The 7,868-nt window shown below is 45.5% G+C and overlaps 1 long non-coding RNA gene across 1 annotated transcript; it reads right to left on the reverse strand.

Moving 5' to 3' along the window:
* Positions 1–4,434: 4,434 nt before the first annotated feature.
* Positions 4,435–5,169, reverse strand: LOC119329856. The gene is made up of 3 exons (XR_005159809.1): positions 5,119–5,169; positions 4,897–4,976; positions 4,435–4,485 (listed from the first exon to the last, which is right to left on the reverse strand). It is a non-coding gene; the product is annotated as an uncharacterized LOC119329856 (long non-coding RNA).
* Positions 5,170–7,868: the final 2,699 nt, after the last annotated feature.

Here is a 7,868-nt window from a genome sequence, read left to right on the forward strand (position 1 = left end):
TGTGAATTTGAAGTTTGTGATTAACTTTACTAGTGCCATTATTTTTTCAGTTCAACTTAGAAATAAATACTTACAGTTTTTTGGTGATTTCTTTTTTCTTTTAGGTCACAAAAAATAAAAACTTCTTTGTTAGTGAACATAGATGCACTTATAGAGAAAATTAAACATAAATTCATAATCAATTTTTATTTATAAATTTAGGTCCAATTTCCTCTATAGGTGCATCTATTTTCACTTTGAGAGGAGATCAACAACAGAGAGAGGGACGGGCTTATAAACAGGTGTGGGCGCCCTTCTGTTGGCGAGGTGGGACTAAAAGTTGGGTGCAACGAGGGCCAACCCTTTAGTCCCGGTTGGTGGCATGAACCGGGACTAAAGGTAACCCTTTTGGTCCCGGTTCATGCCACCAACCGGGACCAATAGTGGTGGGCCAGGAGCCAGGACCATTGGTCCCGGTTCGTCCCACCAACCGGGACCAAAAGGTCCGGACGAACCGGGACCTATGGCCCACGTGGCCCGGCCGGCCCCCTGGGCTCACGAACCGGGGCAAATAGCTCCATTGGTCCCGGTTCTGGATTGAACCGGGACTAATGGGCTAAACTGGCCTGGACGAAAGCCCTGTTTTCTACTAGTGAGTGGTGAGTTTTGGTTCGACTATGTCCGCTTTGTCTTCTTCATGGACTCGTTCTTCTTCCTTGCGAGATCTCAGGCAAGATGACCATACCCTCGAAATCACTTCTATCTTTGCTTGCTAGTTGCTCGCTCTTTTGCTATGCCTATGTTGCGATACCTACCACTTGCTTATCATGCCTTCCATATTGTTGAACCAAGCCTCTAACCCACCTTGTCCTAGCAAACCGTTGTTTGGCTATGTTACCGCTTTGCTTAGCCCCTCTTATAGCGTTGTTAGTTGCAGGTGAAGATTGAAGTTTGTTCCTTGTTGGAACATGGAGATCGTTCCTTGTTGGAACATGTTTACTTGTTGGGATATCACAATATCTCTTATTTAATTAATGCATCTATATACTTGGTAAAGGGTGGAAGGCTCAGCCTTATGCCTGGTGTTTTGTTCCACTCTTGCCGCCCTAGTTTCCATCATATCGACGTTATGTTCCCGGATTTTGCGTTCCTTACGCGGTTGAGTTATAATGGGAACCCCTTGACAGTTCGCATTGAGTAAAACTCTTCCAACAATGCCCAACATTGATTTTACCATTCGCCACCTAGCCTTTTCTTTCCCTTGGGTTCTGCAGACTCAAGGGTCATCATTATTTTAACCCTCCCGGGCCAGTGCTCCTCTGAGTGTTGGTCCAACCTGTCAGCTGCCGGTGGCCACCAGGGGCAACTCTGGGCTGGCCTACCCGTACCTAAGACAATCTGAGTGTGCCCTGAGAAAGAGATATGTGTAGCTCCTATCGGGATTTGTCGGCACATTCGGGCGGTGTTGCTGGTTTAGTTTTACCTTGTCGAAATGTCTTGTAACCGGGATTCCGAGTCTGATCGGGTCTTCCCGCTAGAAGGAATATCTTTCGTTGACCGTGAGAGCTTGTCATGGGCTAAGTTAGGACACCCCTGCAGGGATTTGAACTTTCGAAAGCCGTGCCCGCGGTTATGGGCAGATGGGAATTTGTTAACGTCCGGTTGTAGAAAACCTGAAGTTGACCTTAATTAAAATACATCGACCGCGTGTGTTACCGTGATGGTCTCTTCTCGGCAGGGTCCGGGAAGTGAACACGGTGTTGGAGTTATGCTTGACGTAGGTTGTTTTAGGATCACTTCTTGATCATACTTTTATCGACCGTGCTTTGCCTTCTCTTCTCGCTCTCATTTGCGTATGTTAGCCACCATATATGCTAGTCGCTTGCTGCAGCTCCACCTCATACCTTTACCTTACCCATAAACTTAAATAGTCTTGATCGCGAGGGTGCGAGATTGCTGAGTCCCCGTGGTTCACAGATACTTCCAAACCAGCTTGCAGGTGCCGATGAGTCCGTGCAGATGACGCAACCAAGCTCAGGAGGAGCTCGATGAAGATCTTGTCCTTTGTGTTGTTTCGTTCTAGTTGATCAGTAGTGGAGCCCAGTTGGGGTCGATCAGGGACCTTGTCGCTTTTGGGGTTTTTCTTTTATTTTGGTTCCATAGTCGGACATTGATTGTATCTGGTTGATGTAATGCTTTATTCATGTAATTGTGTGAAGTGGCGATTGTAAGCCAACTATGTATCTTTTTCCCTTATGTATTACATGGGTTGTGTGAAGATTACCTCACTTGCGACATTGCTTTCAATGCGGTTATGCCTCTAAGTCGTGCTTCAACACGTGGGAGATATAGCCGCATCGAGGGCGTTACATACAGTGCATGTTTGTCTGAAGCAACAGGAGCAAAGTAAAAAAGGTTACTTACTTTTTACTACTCAGTGGGATCTTGTGTGAGTGATGCATGTACTTCATTTCACAAAAATGCCTTTTAGGAAAGAGATGCAGGAGAGGCCACATAGTGCTTTACATAAATAATCCGAGGCCTTCAAAAAATTACTGCATGATGGGGAGTCGGGCCTTTGCTGCTCGCTGTTTGCCTTGTCTCGTCGAATTGACCGGCTTAACTTCCTGCTAGCCTACACATATGCCTGTACCTGTTGTCCGTGAACTCCTTTCAGACCTACTCTGCCTGCTACTCCCTAGGCATTTCTCTGAAACGAAAAAGAAGCCGCCCAGCTTGTCTGAGTAAATGACCTGCTTAATCAAACTGACACCGCCAAAAGCCTGCTGCTGGCTAGCCCAGAGCACGAATCTTATATTGGGCGAACGGGCCAGATAAGAGGGAGTCGGGACTCCCGGGTGCTGTCGCACCTTTTCGGAGGGTGAAATCATACTTCATCAGCGGAGTTATGCGGAGAAAATCCTAGAGGTAGCCGGCATGGGAGAGTGCAACAGTAGCAGCACTCCAATGGAGTGTCGTTTGAAGCTCAGGAAGGAGGATGAAGGCGAGCTGTTTGATCCCAAGCTGTACCGCAGTGTGATAGGCAGTCTTCGCTATCTTGTCAACACAAGACCTGACATCGCACATGCCGTGGGAATTGTAAGCAGATTCATGGAGACCCCGAGCACTCATCATTGGGCAGCCGTGAAACAGATTCTCAGGTATATTCGAGGGACGCTGGGCTACGGCTGTCGTTATCAGGCCAGGCACGACGAGGTGAAGCTTGTTGGCTATACAGATAGTGATCATGCCGGTGACATTGAGGACTGGAAGAGCACCCCCGGCAATGTATTTTCTCTTGGCAACAATCTTGTCACTTGGAGCTCGCAGAAGCAGAAGATAGTGACTCTCTCTTCTTGTGAGGCTGAATACATCGCTGGGGCAGTGGCGGCGTGCCAAGGTGTGTGGCTCTCTCGTCTGATCAGTGAGATGCTCGGGAGGCCGCAGGCCAAGTTCAAGCTGTTCGTGGACAATCAAGCTGCCATTGCTCTTAGTAAAAATCCAGTCCATCATGACCGTAGCAAGCATATTGATATCAAGTATCATTACATACGTGACTGTGTGGAGAAGGGTCAGGTGGAAGTGGATCATATTCGTACCAGGGAGCAGATTGCAGATGCACTGACGAAGGCGCTGGGCCATGTTGTCTTTGTCGAGATGCGTCAGAAGCTTGGAATGTCCGAGGTTGGTACTAAGGAGCAGATCTTAAGGGGGTGAAATGTAGGACCTAATTAAGCTCAGCTCCCTTGCATACCTGTTTCAGCATAGAATAAGTGCGTGCATGCGTGTCCGATGGGACAGCTCCATGCGCATGCACGTAGCTAGGTAGCGAGACGTGATGTTGCACGATCTCCAGTTTCCGTTTTCTGTTTTGATGTAAACTCCCGATCGGTATGGCACTAGTGACGCAGTCGTGGGATGGCGCGACGGACACGGATCTAGAGCAGCTGATCGGGAGGTAGTTAGCCTTGTAATCGCTAAGGAAAAGATAGAACGAATACCAGAAAACGCTGTCGAGTTCGACGGCACAAAATATACCAGTGTCTTCTTCCTCGCGTGTGTTCATCTCTCTCTCGCTAGTTTTCTCCTCTCGATCGATTCGGCAACGACAACCATATCACTTGTGGAAATGATGCAGTCACTGCCAACAATACAGTTCTGTCCTCATATCCCTAATAATATGAAAAACAAACAAATCAAAATTTATGTATAAAAGCACACTCAAATAAGCAAATCTGAGGCAATATGCACCATGGCTTGATCGGAGTGCAAGCCAACAAGAGGAGAAGAGAAAGGCTAGAACCTGCAAGCTCAAGAAGCAGAGCATGTTGTTGAGGCAAGGAATGAGAGAAATCTGAATCGCCGGGTCGTGTCGCCTCGGAAGGTGATGACCACAGGCATACCCTCTTCCACCCCCGCGCCTTCGCCCTCTTCCACTGCCTCCCCCCGTGTCGCCGCCCTCTTCCTCGGGCAGCTCTCGTGGCTTCCAGGTCCAGCTGTTCGATCCTAAAGCAACAGAGTAAATATCGACTATACTTAATTACCATTATAGAGATTCTCTCCTACAAATTCATATGAAACATAGTGTGTATAGAAGCAACACGTACAGGTCAACTCCATATATTTGAATGAACACATGCAAAGTATTCCACGGCCTTCTATATGAAATTTAGACCATTTTTGCTGCCAAGGTTATAGAGCATTACTTGTCCTGTTTCTGGCACAAAACAATTTATGACTTCAAAAAAAAGAAATAAACTGAATTCTTGCAGCTGAACACCGCGAAATAAAATGCAGTAATGCCTTGTCTCATTCACTGAGTACTATAGTTGAACAAATTACATGTGAACCTCACAGAAATAACAATGCACTGTAAAGGACATGAGAAACTTGAGGCCTAGATTGGGTTCAGCTCACCTTCTAGCACATGACGAACTCATCTGGACAACAATACACCTAACTTGAATTACTTTTTATTCTTCCCACACTTTGGGTGCCTGTAATCAAAGCACACGCCCAAGAAAATTCTATATGAAAACATTGCAAAAAGGCTATGGTACAGGTTAGCAAGTAATCCTATGCATAACTGAGGGAATTACAGAAAAACAGATTCAGAAAAAGGGAAGTGAATGTGCAAACCTCATTCAGGTTGCTCTCCTCGCCGAGTTGCTTCAAAGTAGGAGGAACAGCTCGCCAAGATTATGGAGGAAGAGGTTTCCAATCCTCACGCTCCTGTAGCCCACGTCCTCATCGATGATACGAAGAGGAGAGACGAGCTGCTCTTTCCGCCGACGTCATCTCTCTCTACTCAGTGCCACCGCCGCCTTCGCCGCCATCTCTCTTTTACCAGCGCTGCCATCCCCATCTCTCTCTGCCCAACATCGCGGGCTGGAAAACTGAAAGAAACGATTCACAAAAGGGAAAATTTTGTTTTTGCCACTCTTGATTTTGCCAATTTTCATTATGCCACTCTAGGTTTTGACATTTCACTTTTGCCACTCTTAGTTCTTGACAATTATCTGAATTGCCATTCCGGTGGCAAAAGCAAAAAATTTGGAGTGGCAATTGTCATACATTTCAAAAGCTAAGAGTGGCAAAAATGAAATAAAATTATTCTGCTTTTGCCACGAAATGGCAATTGTGATAATTGTCAAAAACTAAGAGTGGCAAAAATGAAATGTCAAAATCTAGAGTGGCATAAGGAAAATCGGCAAAATCTAGAGTAGCAAAAACAAAATTTTCCCTTCACAAAATGTACAAACTTTATTCTACACACTGCTGCAAGCTATGAAAAACAGAATATCCTCAGGTGCAGGTTGTTCAAAACAACTTCAATTGGTTGCACCTTAGTCATATCAAAGCTTATTTGAAAGAATAACATCAAAGAGTCCTCTCACCAAGTGCCCAGGCAATGGGAAGCACATGGAAAAACCATTGATGCTCCTTTCCGTAGAAGAAATAAGTGAATGGACAATCTTCTCATCTCTATATATTCTCTCGTACAATCCAGCTTGCAAAACAGGTGCAAGGAACAGACTGTTGCGTAATAATATTAGCAAACTTTAACCATGAACAGTTTTCCTTCCCATAACCATAAGCAATGGATCTTCATAACCCACATGATAAAATCCAACAAATCATTGATTCCCTTCCCCGTACCTAGTGAAAAATAAATAAAGACATAAACCTGTAGCATCAAGTGAAGCAGCATTTGTGACTGTTACAACAGAACAGATATGTACATGATCAAATAACAAAAAGACATTTTGATACTTCTCAACCGATACCCCTATATTCTCATAAAGTAGGTGATACATACAAGATATGTCTAATACGTTCAATGGTAGGGAATTGGATAATTAAAAAGAATAACTCCAGTCATCTTTACTTGTAGTGACAACCATATTTTAACAATTTGTCCCAGGAAACAGTTTGAGCTTTTAAACTGGCAGTCAACTTACTATCAACGGGAAACACCACGCTGCACTATATTTTTGTAAATAGTTTACAGAAGATCTGACAACTCTGAAATCCTGAGCAGTATCTATGCATGTTTTAGCATGGTACTAAGCACAAATTGTTACCAGCTGTAAATATAGCATACTAATACATATAGTTGAACAATCACTATATCATAGGACCCTCTCATCTTTCCTCTCCCTTTCTCCATCGTGGGCGGGGGCGGCGGCGGCGGCGCATGAGGAATGAGGGTAGGGTCACGGGGTGGGCTAGGTCTCTCTGTCTCGCTGCCCGCTCGCCTTCACCTACCCTCTTGAACTAGCCGCCATCATCGAGCAGCGACGGGAGCACACCCACATCCGCCGGCCCACCAACCCCTGCTGCGCCTCCACCACGAGCCCGCTCACATCTGCCGGTCCACCAATCCCTGCTGCGGAGGGTTGGAGGCGCGGATCTTGGGGAGCTCGGGGGCGTGCGGTGGCCAGAGCTTGCCGGAACCGGCCGGCGTGGGTGAGGGTTTTCTCCTTCCTAGCAGTTCTTGAGGGTTTATATGTTAACATGATTGCGTCTAAACACAATAGCTATTCGCTACAGGAAAAGGAATCCCATATTCATGCAATCCCTTGTTCAAAAGGATATAAAGAGCCAATGAACTTCCATTGTGGTTAACAACTTCTATTTATTTATGGTCCCACATTGTAACCAACAACCTAAAGCACTGAGCCACTGCACCTTTCATTTGCATTTTCACATAGAATTATTTATCTATCCAACATCTAAACTCAAAGAACATATGCTTGACTGACACAACTGAGCAATAACAACAGACTGTAACAGAATGGAGAGGCAAGTAGACAACCACACGGACCTTCAAATGCTTGATCAGGGGCTCTAAAAACCCTAGGAACTCAATCCCATCGAGCACCTTGAAGACGTATTCAGCATTGATCTTATGTATCTTTCCGTCCTTGCAAACATGTCGTAGGTCTTCCTTGCAAATAAGATCACACTCATGTTACTATCATCATCCGATAAACATCACATCATGGGGAGAAGCCTAATATTATGATCTTGGACGTCTTCCCCTCGACCAAAGAATAGAGCAATTAGCTAAAGACCTCAACGATGCAGATCCTAAACCAGCAGGCTAACTAATGCGAATAAATTAAGTACCGCTATTTTCTCCCCCTAAGAAACCCCAAATATTTCACACAAGCATCAAATTCGCCAACCAGATTACCAAAAAAACTGCATCAAATCAATAAGGATTACTCCCAAAAACATAGCAAAAACAGGGATGAGGAAGAACAAGGAGATGCAAGGCAGGAGGCACGTCCGTGGCGGAGAAGTAGTGGATGAAGATGAGGACGCTCTTGGTGAAGGTGGCCATGGGGTCCTTTTTCACGACACCTCCGCCTTCTCGCTTTGCC

This window comes from Triticum dicoccoides, chromosome 7A (genome assembly GCF_002162155.2).
Source record: "Triticum dicoccoides isolate Atlit2015 ecotype Zavitan chromosome 7A, WEW_v2.0, whole genome shotgun sequence".
Classification (NCBI taxonomy): domain Eukaryota; kingdom Viridiplantae; phylum Streptophyta; class Magnoliopsida; order Poales; family Poaceae; genus Triticum; species Triticum dicoccoides.